Source organism: Zalophus californianus, chromosome 8 (assembly GCF_009762305.2).
Source record: "Zalophus californianus isolate mZalCal1 chromosome 8, mZalCal1.pri.v2, whole genome shotgun sequence".
NCBI classification, from domain to species: domain Eukaryota; kingdom Metazoa; phylum Chordata; class Mammalia; order Carnivora; family Otariidae; genus Zalophus; species Zalophus californianus.
The window spans coordinates 51,716,531-51,730,778 of NC_045602.1; positions in this window are offsets into that span (position 1 = coordinate 51,716,531).

A 14,248-nucleotide genomic window follows, 5' to 3' on the forward strand; every position below is an offset into this window, starting at 1 on the left:
TTTAGCTTCTTTATATATGGTGACAATTTAAAAGCCAAATTGAAACACTCTTAAGAGTGAAAGGGAGAGGGCACATTCTACCTGGAGCACTGGGTGTTATGCACAAACAATGAATCATGGAACACTACATCAAAAACTAATGATGTAATGTACAGTGATTAACATAACAATAAAAATTATTTTTAAAAAAAAAGAGTGCAAGGGGACACTACAAATAATTATAGCCAGACAACAGGTATGAATCTCAACCATTCCCGGCAAATGGGGACATGGGATCACCCTATGTCATCTACAGTAGTGATAATGAGGAGCAGGAGGGAGGAATTCCAAAGGGAAGAGCCCCTGCTAGATGTTCCAGCGTTCCATTTGGCCACGAGCCAGGGGCTGAAGGCGAGGGGAGGAAGAAAGGGCCGCAGGCGGTCCCTCTGCCTCGCAGCCTCTCTGCTCGGGGCCTCTTGCCCTCTCCCCGCCCTGCTCACCTCCGCATGCCCCGACTCTCGGACTGTAAGGCCGCGCTGATGCCTTTAGCAGCCGCCCAGGTTTATCTCCAGGGGAGTGCTGGGTTCAAAGATCAGATAAATTTTCTGGCAGACGTGGGGCTGGTGGCCGACTGCCAGAGGTAGGAATGGCCCTGCCGGCGCAGGGTCAGCCGGGTTATTTTGACTCCTCGGCATGGGGTGAGGGGCCTTGGGAAGGAGAAATCTACCATGTAGACGCAGAGAAACTCCCATCTCTGATGAGCTGGACTTGGCTTTGCCTTCCAGCTTGGAACAGGAGAGGGAAAAGGAGGAACCGGAGCAAGGAGCTGGAAAAGGAGCGGGGAGAAGGAGCTGAGGAAAAAGAAACCTGGAGAAGGACCTATTTTAAAAGTCACTCGTGGGCGCCTGGGTGGCTCAGTTGGTTAAGCGACTGCCTTCGGCTCAGGTCATGATCCTGGAGTCCCGGGATTGAGTCCCGCATCGGGCTCCCTGCTCAACAGGGAGTCTGCTTCTCCCTCTGACCGCCCCCCTCATGCTCTCTCTCTATCTCATTCTCTCTCTCAAATAAATAAAAAAAAATAAAAGTCACTCGTTTTTGGTTCCAGCTCTCCCCCACTACACCCCAAAGCCCAGGCATTGGACCACAGGGTGTGGTGACAAGGTGTGTGTGGTTGGTGATGGGAAACCCTTAGGCATCCAGGACAGCTGGGTAGAGGCCAGGTAGGGGGTGGGCAGGGCCAGCATAAGTCACCACATCCAGTCCCCTGTCTCATCACCCTGAGTGCCCCTAGACCAATGTCTTCAAACTTTTGATAGTGACACGCTTTTATGCTGCAACCCAGAACACATAAAGATTCTCCCCCAAATACTTGCCCTTATGAAGTCAATGCATGCTATATTTTCAATTCTACTCTTATTTTTTAAATGCTGATTGCAAACCAGAGCATTGTTTTCACAATCTACTATGGGTCATATCCTGTGGTTCTGAAAACCACTGCTCCAGACTAGTACTTCCCAAACTTTAATGAGCCTGCCTATACATCACCTGGGAGCATGCTAAATGCAGATTCTGGTTCAATCGGTCTGCATTGGAACCTGAGATTGCATTTCTAATAAGCACCCAAAGGATATAATGCTGCTGGTCCTCAGACCCTGGAGAAAAAGTCCCCGGATCACAACTTCCTGGTCAGCACCAATTTCAACAAAGGGGCTTAGGGGTCACGCATGTAAGGTGAAGGGAAGATGAAGGGTAACCACACTGAGGGTTGGTCCGTCACTCAGCCTCCAGGCAAAGCCGCAACTGAAATGTAGCAAAGACATGATGGCATAGGATGGCAAAGAGCTGCCCCCAGGGCCCCAGGCTGAACTGCTGTGATCGAGGACCCAAGTGAGGGCACAGCTGCCAGTCAGCATTTGCTAGGCCTCACACAAAAAAAATGAAAGAGGGAGGGAAAAGGAAAAAAGAAAAGAAATTGTAGATTTGGGGACCTCACTCAGCACACTAGCAGGCAAGGCTGACATGTCAAACTGGGATTACTCCTCAGAAATCTAGCACTAGCCAGCAAGAGCTGCCTTGTTACTGTTCCATTCTGGAACAGTAATGCTGTCCTTGCCTGTAGGCAATTGATTAGGGCAGTGGGTCCCAAATAGAGCTCTACCAAACACTAGCTCAAGAAGATCAACCAGAAATGAGCACCAAAGTCAACCGTGTTTGGGAAACAGCATGTTATCTCCTCCAGCCTCACTTGGAGCATTTTTGTTCACATTGGAAGATGACAAGAAGACCAGCAGTCAAGAACCCTATTTAATTTGCTTGAACGCATCCTTTTTCACACTGACACAACCATGGAACTCTTTTTCTCTTTAACCTACTGGTATGGACTGAACTGTGTCCCTTCAAAATCCGTATGTTGAAGGCTCTGATATGACTGTAGTAGGAGATAAGGTTATATGAGGTCCTCAGAGTGGGGCCTTAATCCGGTAGGACTGATGTTTTCACAAGCAAAGGAAGAGACACCAGAGCGCTCGCGCTCTCTCTCTCTCTCTCCCCCCCCCCTCCCCCCATGCGCTTCCCCAGAGGAAAGGCCATTTGAGGTCACAGGGAGAAGGCAGCCATTTGCAAGCCGGGAAGAGAAGTCTCACCAAAAACCAATCGTGATAGCAACTTGATCTTCGACTTCTAGCCTCCAGAACCGGGAGAAAATCAATTTGCGTTGTTGTTGGTATTCTGTACCAGAGCCCGAGCAGACTAATATTATCCATAAGCATGCCGTGGAACTCGCTTTAGGAAAGTAGGATTAAACCTGTGCTTTTCACACCCTTGATCTTCTAGGAGACTTAGAAGTTCCTGTAGATGGGAGAGGGACTATGATCCCCGTTTGGAGGTTAAGAAATGGAAGTCCACAAGCATGAAATGAGTGGCCACAGAGCTGTGCATGACTGGGCACATGGAATTCAATCTCACTGTGACTGACTCAGAAGACAGGTCCCCCACTGTCCAGCAGCTGTAGTCGACTGAGCATGGCATGATACTCCCACTCACAATAAATAGGGGGCTGTCTCCCTAAGCATGGACTGTGTAGTAAGAAAAAGTGGTGTCAATCAAAGTTTTCCTGGAAAAGGTGATTCTAGAAGGGGGCACAGAGTAGCCATGTTGGAAGTAACCAGGATCAAAATTGGTGAGACCCTTTGATGGCAGGAACTCTAGTACTAGGCTGAGGACCAGATATCTTCCTGGCTGGGCAATAGGGAGCTGGTGTAGGTTCTTGATCAGCAGGGCATGACATGGTCTGAGTTGGGCTAGGTGTGTGGGATAACTGGGAAGGAACCTGGATGCGGGAGGCCCAGAAGCCAGACCAGCAGTGAACCTGCAGAGGTGGAACATGGAAGGATGGGGGGGGTTCACTTTCTCATTCACCTCCCATGCTTGCCCCCATGATCTTGCTGCCTGGGGTAGGAATGTAGGGCCCTGGGGGATGGTTGGACTTTTCCAGGCCTTGACATTTAGGGCTGGTCCTGGCAGCCAGGTCCTCCCAGGGTCCTGCCAGAGAAACTGACAATGAGGGGTGAAGGGTGGATGGAAAAACTATTTAAGGTACTAAACACACACACACACACACACACACACACACACACACAGCATGGATGGCTGTTGGGCAGGGAGGCTCTCTCTCTCTGCTCCCCTGTTCTCTTCCCCACATGTAAGTGAACCCTAGCTCACTGCTCTGATTTCCACGTACCCTCCCAGCCCAACTCATTCAGTCATTCAGCCTGGTTTTGTCACCACATGAGGGAGGGAGAGTCCTGCGGCGGATTCTAGAGGAACTGGCTGGGGACCAAACCAGGGTACCAGCTGGCTCCCCAAAATATGGAAAGTTCACCCTTCAGGACAATGACTCTGAGGTCTGAGGAGGCCTAGGGCTCTTCAGTGTGCCTTGGAAGACAGAGGAGTGCTGGCGGTGGCCAACCCCCCATCCGCCTCCTCCCCATCATTCCCAACCAAACCGGACTTGAACCAGCTCAGCTCAGCTTTCACTGACTTTCAAAATTGGGGCCCTCACACATCCATTCAGAAAGGGATCTACGTCTTTAAAAAACCATCATCCTAGGGATTGGGTTGAGGTGGGGGAGCAGAGGTGCTGAGCTGCAGCTGACACTTCTGGCCGCCAGGCAGGGATCATAGTGGTGACAGAGAAGCATGGGAAAGCTCTGCAACCCCCTACTTAATATGCAAGGCAGCTCTAAGAGCTAAGGATGCTTCTCCCAGTTTACACTGTGGAAGCTGAGTCTGGAAGACATAAACTAACTTGCCTCCCCTGACCACGCAGCCAGGGTCTCCCATCTTCCCTGGGGTGGCAGCAATTCCAGCAGCTATGGGTTACTGGGAGGAAGTCTGAAACAGGCAACCACTGCCCCGGTCCAGGAAACATCACTCATGGTACATTCTAGAGAGGCAGCAGGACATGAAGACTTAGAACAGAAGTAAGGATCAGAATCCTGTCACCACCAGCCTCTTAGAACCTGTGTGGGCTTGAGCAAGCTGTTTGACTGCTCTGGCTCTCATCTGTTAAGTGGGGACAGACAAGACCTCACCCACAGGGTTCTGGTGAGATGAAGTGAGTGCATATCCACAGTGCCTGACCCCTCACAAGTATACATGAATTCACTCATTTGATTCTGTGTGGTTGGTGCCCCGGAGGCGGTACAAATCAGTGGACTGGGAAGGGGGATTGCTGCTAGAGCCAATCTGAGTTCAGCCTGGGTCATTTTCCACGACCTTGGATGTGACCCTCTTTCTGCCACTCATTGAGTGATGATTTGGGCTGGCGAATCCCACAGGAAAGCCTGCTGAGATCAAAGCCCAGCTTCCCACAGCCCCCTTTCTGAGCTCTCTGCCTCCTTCATGTACCCTGTTTGGCCAGGACACACATCCAGAAGGCGAACTCTCTGGGCCCCAAGCAGTTAGGGCCTCAGCATGGTGAGGCAGAAGAGGACTGGAGACCTGGCTCCCCTTGGCCATAACAGACAAGAGGCGTCATCCCCCACTTCCTCCTCTACTTCCCTGTCTCCTGTGCTGTGGCCACAACTCACTTCCCAGGCTTCCCTGCAGGAGCCCCTCCTGTGCCCCCCCCCACCCCCCATCCTCCCTCAGATGAACAGGCGGCTTCTCCTCTCCTGGTCCTGGCTGTTCAAGGCCACAAGGAGGGGCTGGAATTGGGGCCCTGGCTGGAGGCCTCAATGTCTTCCAGGTGTGGGAGAGGCCCAGCTGGACGGGCAGGTGTGGGGAGGGCCTGAGCAGCTGTGGGGTGTCTGGAAGGCATTTGGGCAGCTAATGAGCTCAGGATCTAATTAAAACATTGGAGGAAGAATCTGGGCCCAAGCCATGTGGCACAGGAAGTACAGGCCGGGGGCCTGCCTGGGCCTGGGTTAAGTGGGAGGAGTGCCTGGCTGAAGAGCAGGGTCCAAGTGGGGACTCAACTATACCCCTGACCCCACCATTCCCGGCCCCACCTCCTCCCCCAGAACCCGAGTTGCTTGGATTCTGAAGTGACCAGGGACTTCGACACCACACCACTGCTCTCGGCAGAGAGAATCGGTCAGTTGGCAACTGCCTGAGGGTTGAGGGCTGGGGGAGGGGGGGCTCAGGGGCGAAGACCAGGACTCTGCCCAGCTAGGTCCAAAGTGTTTCTGAGGACTGGAGATGAGGAGCGGGATCCAGGCGAAGAGAAAGCCGGGGAAGATTCACCAACCTGATGGCCCACTCCACCCCAAAAATGTGGGCATCCAAGTGGAGCAAAGCTGAGGACATCAGTGGCCGCCATTATAACATCATCACCACCATCACACTGTCTCTGTCAGCACTGTCACAGCTGCAGTCACCAACGTCACTGTCACTGTCACCATCAACCCTAAGAACGCTACTCATCGATCCACGTGTCCTTGACAGCCTCCCCACCCCCAGGTTGAATACCCACCCCTCATTTCTGGTCTAGCAGATCCCAGCTCCCCTGTACCTTGTCCACACCTCGACACATGCCCTCACCCTTCACCCCACCCCTGCTAGTGCCCTGAGGGGCTCAAGAGAGGAGCAAGGTGGTGTGGGTCCCCAAGGTCCACATGCTGAGACTTCTGCTGGGACACCCCCTAGGTAGACATGGTTCTTGCCTCTGTTCTTCCTGAAGTCCTCTGTGTACCTTAAATCTGGAATTCCCCTCAGTCTAGACCAAAGGACTTCCCATGGAGGAGATATTTTTAAAGAATTGGCTCAGGATCCCAGTGGTCTGGGTGAGGGTCTGCCCAGTGCTTTCCCACGAATAATCCCACCAACCCTCACGCCTAGGCTGACCCTCTTCCTCCTTCACGCCCCCGCCCCTCCCGCCATCCCTTCCCATCTGCTCCCAATAAGTTTGGCTAGCATCTCCCAGCATGCCTTTCACCTCCTGGTCCCTGCGGGAGGACTGAGGAGGCACGACACGCCCCATTCTGGTCCCAACTCAGGGTGTTAACAAGGAACAGGTCTTCACCCCAGCTGTGGGCTCAGACGGGAGTTTCCTCCCTCCTGCCTTCTCCTTTATTCTTCAAATGGCCCAATTTCCCCAGCAGATGCTGGAGGTTGAGAGGAGAGAGGCAGGTGGGGAAAGTGAAGGCTTCTTTCTGGAGTGGAGGTGATAGGGAGGGGAGGAGAAGGTGGGAGCCTGGGGAGGTAAGGGGGACACTTCCTCCGGAGGCACCTGGGGAAGCAGCTGTCCAGAGGTGAGAGGGGAGGTCAAGCAGACGTCAAGCCCACAGTCCTGGGGGCAGTCCTAGGGGAGAGCTGGATGCTGAGGGCCCCCTACCAACCCAAGTCTCCTCAGCCCTCAGCCTCAACTCCTGCCTCCCCCATCCTCCCATCTCGCAAGCCCTGGGGAGAAGCCTTGCCCCCTAAAGCCTTCCAAGAGAACCCCCACCCCTCACAACACCTTGGCCCCCACTGGCCCAAAGCAGCCTTGCGGGGCACGGGGCATTTGCCTGAGCAGATCTCTCTGCTTCCCTGAAGGCCAAGGCAGAATCTGCCTCGCTTGTCTGCCCTCCCTACGCAAGCTTCTGAGCTCAGCACACACTCCGGGGGTGCTTGCTAAGCGAATGACCGAATGACAAGAATGCAGTGGTGGCATTCAGACCAACCGGCAGCTGGGGAGCCAAGGCATGAAGTCCTGTGTTCTCTCACCCCAGCTTGGCTGTGCAGGTTTAGGCCACTTCCTTGCTGCCTCTGGCCTCGGGAGGTGGCCCAGATGCACTGGGAGTGGGGGTGCTGCTGTCTCCCCAGCATGGTAGGATCCGACGGGCTATGGCTGAGAAGCGCACACAGGAAATGCTCTGCAGCCCCAGTGGCCCCCCGCGTGCCTTCCCGGGGAAGGCCTCTCACAGCCTTCCCTGCGGCACTGGCCGGCCAGTGGGCTGTCCCGGAACAGAACAGCACTGTGGACACAGCCCCGGGTGGGATTCCATGTGCTCCCAGGATCCCGGGATCCTGCCTGGTGGGAACACCGTGAGAAGCTCCCCCCAGGTCTGACTGCCCTGGCCAGGCCAAAGAAGCTGCAAAAGACAAGCCAGCACCCTCCAGCCAGGCTCTCAGTGAGGAGGGGTGGTCTCCAAGGCAAAGCACTGACCTCACACAGATACCAGGGCTCACCCTCTCTGCCGTTGGTCTCTGCCCATGCGCTCGTCAGCAACACAGGAGGTGAGGGGGACCGGAAAGACCTCTCCTCATGTGGGCTCCCCATGGGGGTCATGGCAAACCAGGAGCCTGGAGAGGGCAATGAGCACCCACCCCTAAAGAAACAGAGCTCTGGGGGCAGGCAGAGGCATTCTCAGAGCTCCAAAAGTCCAACCCCCTGGGCCACCTCTGCCAGGAAGCCTCCCCCCTCCTAGGGATGCCTTCTTGTGTTCTGTGGTCATCGCCTGGCCCTCAAGGGCCAGGGTAGAGCTCCTGCCATTTACTTGCTTTCCCTGGAACCTGCGAGGCAGGTAGCCCTGCTCCCAGTCACTAATTAGCATTCCTCCTCCTACAGTACCCCGGTGAGCCCCCTCACCCCTATGGGCCCCCAGGAAATTCAGTGGGTCCCAGGGCCTCTGTGGTTCTAGCCCCCTGGGGCTTGCCGTGCTCCCAGCCTCTGCTGACTTCTTCACCCCATCCCCAGCATGGAGAATACTGCTGTTCATGCTGTTCTGGGACTGCCGTCCTCAGGAGCATCCAAGCTCTGCTGTTCTGCCAGAAACCCTCAGAAAAATCCCTCCAACCCCTCCCGGGACGGCCCTGCCGCCCACCAGGCAGCTTGCACCACGCCCAGCATCAGCACCACTGCCTTCCTCTCCTTCAGCTCCCCTCCTGTCCTGCCAGGACCCAAGCTCTCCCCCTCCCCAGCTCCCGTAGGAATCAGCACCTGCCCCGGGGTCCCCTGCCCTGTTCTTGGTCAGACCCCGCATGCCCACCTGAATGCCCTTGAGTCTCAGCTGGGGCGGGCCCTGCTGCTCACGTCTCTGTGGTCTTTGCCAGAGTTTTTGAGGGTCTCCATGGACAGGGGCTGTGCCTCCACCATTTAACTGTGGAGGCTTCACCTGCCCCCTCAGAATACGTGTCCTCCAAAGGCACTGCCTTCTCCATTAATCTTAGGTCTCTTCAAGCTCAGAGGCTAGTGGCTTGAGGCTCCCTGAAAGCAAGTATTATGTCTCCCACATTGGCCTGGTCTGCCCTTTGGACAGTATATGCCTCTTCCTCCAATCTATTGGATCCCTAAGGGAGTGGATGTGCCTCTCCCATTTGACCTGTATCTCCCCCATCAGACTAGTGGCTCCTAAGGGAGCAGACCTGGCTACATAACTCACAGGACCCGGTACAAAATAAAAATGCAGGGCCCCTTATTCACAAAGTATTCAGAATTTCAGGCAGTGACAGGAGAGCATTAAGTCAAAGGCAGGGCCCTCCTCAGCACAGGGCCCTGTGCACAGGTCACACGTCCATAGAGGAGGGGACCATACCTCCTCATCGAGGTGGAGGGCAAGGAGCTGAGAGGCTGGACTGGCACAAAGCCAAAGGGAATGGGAAGTGACGGGGAGGTGAGCGGTGCAGGCCCCAGGCCTGGAGGAGAGACACACAGAGTCACCTCCAGGAACAATGGGGCATTCAGGAGCAGCTAGGCTTCTCAGCAGGGCCCTGACGCCAGGCTCAGCCCTGCAATTCATGCTCCACTCACTGAGTGAGCACTGGCAGGGGCTCAAGTAGGAGAAAGTTGAGGCTGCGGAGGTGGCCGTGGTAGAAACATCTATTTTTACCCAGGCGGGGTGGGGAGGCAGGTCAGCGGTGGCTTTGAGTGAGTCCCAGAGCAGCCACCACAGGGGCCAGTGAGGGCCTGGGCTGGGACAGTCGTGAGGGGAGGGGGGAGGGCAGGCCATGGCAGCTGAAGGCCACCCAGGCAGCCCACCCGAGCAGCACTGGGTCAGGCCTGTGCTGGGCCAAGGAGCAAGATAGCCTCCCCAAGAGAGGCCCAGGAGGGCACCACATCTATCTTGAGTTCCGCTCTCCCAGCACTCACTCAGGTCCTTGCGGTGTGACACGGTTGGTCTCGAACAGAGCCAGAGACTCGTGGAGCCCAGCCCCCACCCCCCACACCGACTCCTAATTAAGGACCACCACCCACCTCCCCCCACCCCCCAGGTCCCTGGGGATGCTCTGGCCCATCGAAGCTCGTAAGGGTAGAGGAGGAAGAGAGAGTCTTGGCTAACTTACCCTGCTGGGGACATCTGCTCAGTTACCCTCAGGTGGAAGTGGAGTGTGGGTTAGCCTTTAAATTAGGAGCCAAGAGATGTGGTTGCTGAAGCCAGGGAGTGAAGCACTGCTGGGGGGATTTCAGACTCTGCACCAGCCCGGCACCCCACTTGGGTGGCCCCTACCCAGCCTCAAAGTGAGGCCAGCTAGTCCCCACCCCATGCCTCCAGCAGCCAGCATACGAGGCCCCCACCTGTCCTCCCCGCAAGGGAGATGCTGTGTGCTGAGGTGTTTACGTTACATAAACCTAACCACGCTCGTCAAGACAATTTGTGGCTCCCCCTGAGTAATGAAAACTCAAATGCCTTCTAGTGCAGGGCCAGGCTGGGCTCCCAGCCACAAGCCCTGGATCCACTTCTAACTCCTGGATTCCTCTGGGCCCCTGCCAGCATGGGAGAGGAGGACAGACACCCACCCCCACCCCTGCTCAGCTCACCTCTGCCTACCCTGCTGGGCTACCCCAAGGAAGGCAGGAACCGGCCCCTTGGGCAGCCTGCTGAGACTGAGCCAGAGGAGGACACGGGTCCCCTGCCAGGGGGAGACCCCAACAGCGCCCAGGAGCCCTGTATTCCACTCTGGGCAGGCTCCCTCTTCATTTAAGGATAGTCTGCCATCCACAGGCTGCCGGCCTCCCTCCTCAGCTGCTCTTCCTGATCCATCACCTCTTTGACATGGTAGCAAACACTTCTGTAGAGTTCCCTTCCTCCCTGTCTCCCCCTCCAGGTGAGAAGGCTGGGGGCAGAGGTCCCGAGGCAGGTGCTACCCTGGAGGCTAGGGCAGGGATGGAAAGGAGAGAACTTAAAAGAATGTCCACACATGGCTGCACCGCTTGTGTCCCACACAGCCCTGGGGGGCGGGCAGGGGGGCGCCATCTATAGCGTTGTCCTTAAGGATGGAGCCCTTGGAGGTGTGCAGCCTCCTTAGGCAGTCCTGTCAGCTTCTAAGGAGTGAACGGCAGATCTGGGCTCCCCCGGGGGCACCGCTCACCCTTTATAGGTCTCTGAGCAGACCCCAGCCTGTCCCCTAACAAGTCCTGCCTGTTCCAGGGGGCCCAGCAGATTCGGATCTAGCCCATAAACCACAGAGGTCTGAGTGCAGACAGCCGATGGGAGGAGAGAAGGCGCTGGCCCCAGCCACCAGCTGGGGGAGGAGGGGGAGAGGGGGCTGTAGACAAATGGTTTTTACACTTTGAGTTAATGAGGGTCAGGCAGGGGCACCCACTGGCAGGAGAGGATAAATGAGAGGAAAAGTTGGGGGAAGGGGCAGGAGGAGGAGGGGAGAGTACTCCAAATATGGGAGGTGAGCGGAACACTTACGCCGTCATAAAAACCTCTTAGAGACACACACACACACATGCACAAAGAACAGGTCAGCCCCACACAGGCTGCCAGAGCCCCGCTGCGTGCCAGGCCTCGTGCTGGAGGCCGTTGGGGCAGCTGTCTCGGGGCCCTTTACTAGCAAAACCCTATCAGTGGAGAGCCTGCACTCCCAACAGATTTCTCTCTCCATGCATTACATCTAGTGCGACTGCCACGAGTTCGTTCCTCAGGGCACATTCTGTGCTTACTTAGAACCGGCTTTGGTACAGGTAATAGGTGTAAGTCCTAATTTCAATGTGTGCCGTCTCCTAGTCCTCGTGACATCTCAGTTCGGATCCCTGACTTCTTGTCAGATCTAAGTAAGTGCTTGTTTTTCTCCTTGTCCGAGGAGCCCTTGCAGGGTAGGAGATGCGTGTGTCAGCTCTGCCCGGCCTTCCTGCTTTGCCTTGTTAGCTTCCCCTCACGCTGCTGTCCTCTTCTGGCCGCACTGTTCGTTTATCTCCCGTCAGGGTGTCAGGGCAGGAGTGTTTCCAAGCCCCGCGTCCATCTCTGTGAGGCCTGGTCTAGTGAAATCCCCATTGTGTGATTGTAAATCCTCTTAACCAGGCCCACTCGGAAAGCTAATACACAGGAAGCTGATAAGCAAGGGTTATGCTCCTAAGACCCCTGCCCTCAGGACGCCTATTTACTTGGCATAAAACCTGTACCCATCTGTCACGTGGCCTAAGAAGAGTCCAGGATGGATCTGAACATGACATACTGGGAAAGACTAGGAGCTTTGATTTTTGTAAATATTCTCTCTTCGTACACTGGTGAAGGGTTGTGCACCTCCTGAGGTCTCTGGAGACCCCGTCGGCTCCAGCCCTCCCCGCCCGACCCCACCCCAGGCCTTTGTGGGCAGCCTGGCAGCCCAGAAATTGCCTCCCTCCATAAGCAGCACTGTTTGTGGACAGCTGCAGGGAAAACCTAGTTTTCCTAGTAAGTCCTCTCTCCTCCGTGTTCCCAGTGATTCAGCCTTTGCCTGGGGGTCGCTGAGAGACCAAAGGGGCCCCTGCCCTAAAGAAGGAAACAGGGACCCACCCGTTCAGCCCAGACTCCTGTCCTGATCTCTGACAACCAGAGGAGCCTCATCCCACCTCGTATCTCAAGGACTGCTTAGACACTTCAAAATAGCCTCCCAGAATGGCCAGTGAAAAGCCCTGTGGACAAGATGTTTCAAAAGAAAAGAGAAAAAAAAAAAAGGAAGCTACCTTAAAGTCCATCAGTAGGGGCCTGGCTACATAAACGGTGGCTTATCCAAATGATAGACTATTTTGGAGCCATAAAACCATGTTGTAGCAGCACACTCAGTGATGTGGATGGAGAGTCACAGGATGGTGGCTGCAAGCCACAGTGTGCAGTGAGATCATATTCTTTAAAAATCCTAACATATATTTCATACTCACTTGGAAAATTCTAGAGACACCTATGTGCCAACAGTGGTTCTTTCTGGGTAATGGGATTAGTGGCTCTTTTATACTCTTCCTGTTGCTGGTCGTTTTCTCAAATTTCTATAATGAACATATAATACTTTTGTAATAAGACAAAAACCAATAAAAGCTATTTTTAAAAATAAAATAAATAGTCACCCTTGCCCATCTGGAAATAGCGTGTTGCCCAAATCGCCAGCAGGGGTTAGAGTGGGCAGTGAGGAGTGTGAACACTGGAAGCATTCCCCCAAGTGGCCAACCATGGGAAAGAAGACAGCCAAGGAGGCTCTGTGCCACACTTAGCCTAGCCTAGAGTGGGTGAGGGCACCCACTTCATTCCTGGCAAGGGCAACACAGGGAGGGATAGGAATGAACTGGATGACACTTGCTGAGACACTGCTTCCCCTGGTCCGGAAGAGTTGAAAATGAGCTGTGTAAGAGATGATAGGCAACTCCCAGGCAGTGAACAGTATGCCCAGACCAGCAAGCCAAACTCCTTCCTGCCTCAGGGCCTTTGCACTTGCCGTACCCTCTGCCTGGAACGCTCTCACGCAGGTTTTGCATGGCTCACTCTCTCACTTCGGCCAGGTTTTACTCTGATGTCATATTTTCAGAGGGCTTCTCCCCAGACCCTATGGCAAAAGGCCACTCCACAACCCGCCCCCCCCCCGGCCCCGCCACCCATAGTCACTTTTATCTCCTCCCCCTGCTTTATTTTTCCTCCTCACATTCCCTTCTTACTACCTGCAATTGTTTATTATCTGGCCCCCTGACTGGGCACTTTTACAAGGGCAAGAGTTCTGAGCTTAGAGCAGAGCCTGGGCACACTTCACAGTGCCGATGCTACCGCCACGCACAATCACACAATTGTCCCTCCTTGATTCATTCCCATGCCGACCACACCCAGCCGGGGCTCTGGGTCCAGCTGAAAGTCACCAGCTGTGAGACTGGGGTTTGGCAGGGGAGGGCCTGGGCCTGTGGCGGGGCAGGGAGGGAGCGTGGAAAGAGCAAGCACTCTGAGTCAACATGGCCGGACTTGCCTTTCAGCAGCCCTGTGGCCTGCGTCTTGGTTTTCTGGTCTCTAAAATGGGGCTCAAAATAGCTACTTCTCACAGGTGAGGATTAAAGGTGACAATGTGCCTTGTATAGCACCTGACTTGCAGTTGGCACTCAGTAGTCAAGGGCTCCCCCTCTGACCAGCCTCCAGCTTCATCCTCACCCCTGAACTGAGCCAACTCCAGAGGCCAAGGAAGAGCTGGGGCTCCCCCTCCGCCCTCCCCAAGCTTCCCTACCCCACTGGGAACAGGAGAAGAGAGCTGCTGGTAGGGATGGGCTCGTCCTGGGTGCAGCAGGCCTAAAAGCCTGGCCCGGTGGGAGGTGAGTCCCACACATCTGAGACAGCCTGACTGAATACAGAGTGCAGCATCCCCCACCCAGCAGTCCTCAGGGCAGGGACCCCGGCTCCGAAGGCTGGCACTGACTGACCAGGGGCTGACACAGACAGCCTGCCCCCTTCCTCTGTCTCTCTTTCTCTCTCTCTGTCTCTGTCTCACACACACACACACCCTCACACACACATCACACATGCATACACACCACACACACACACACACACACACACACGCACGCACACACACACACACACACACACACATCCCTGGTTGCCTGGCCTCCCTC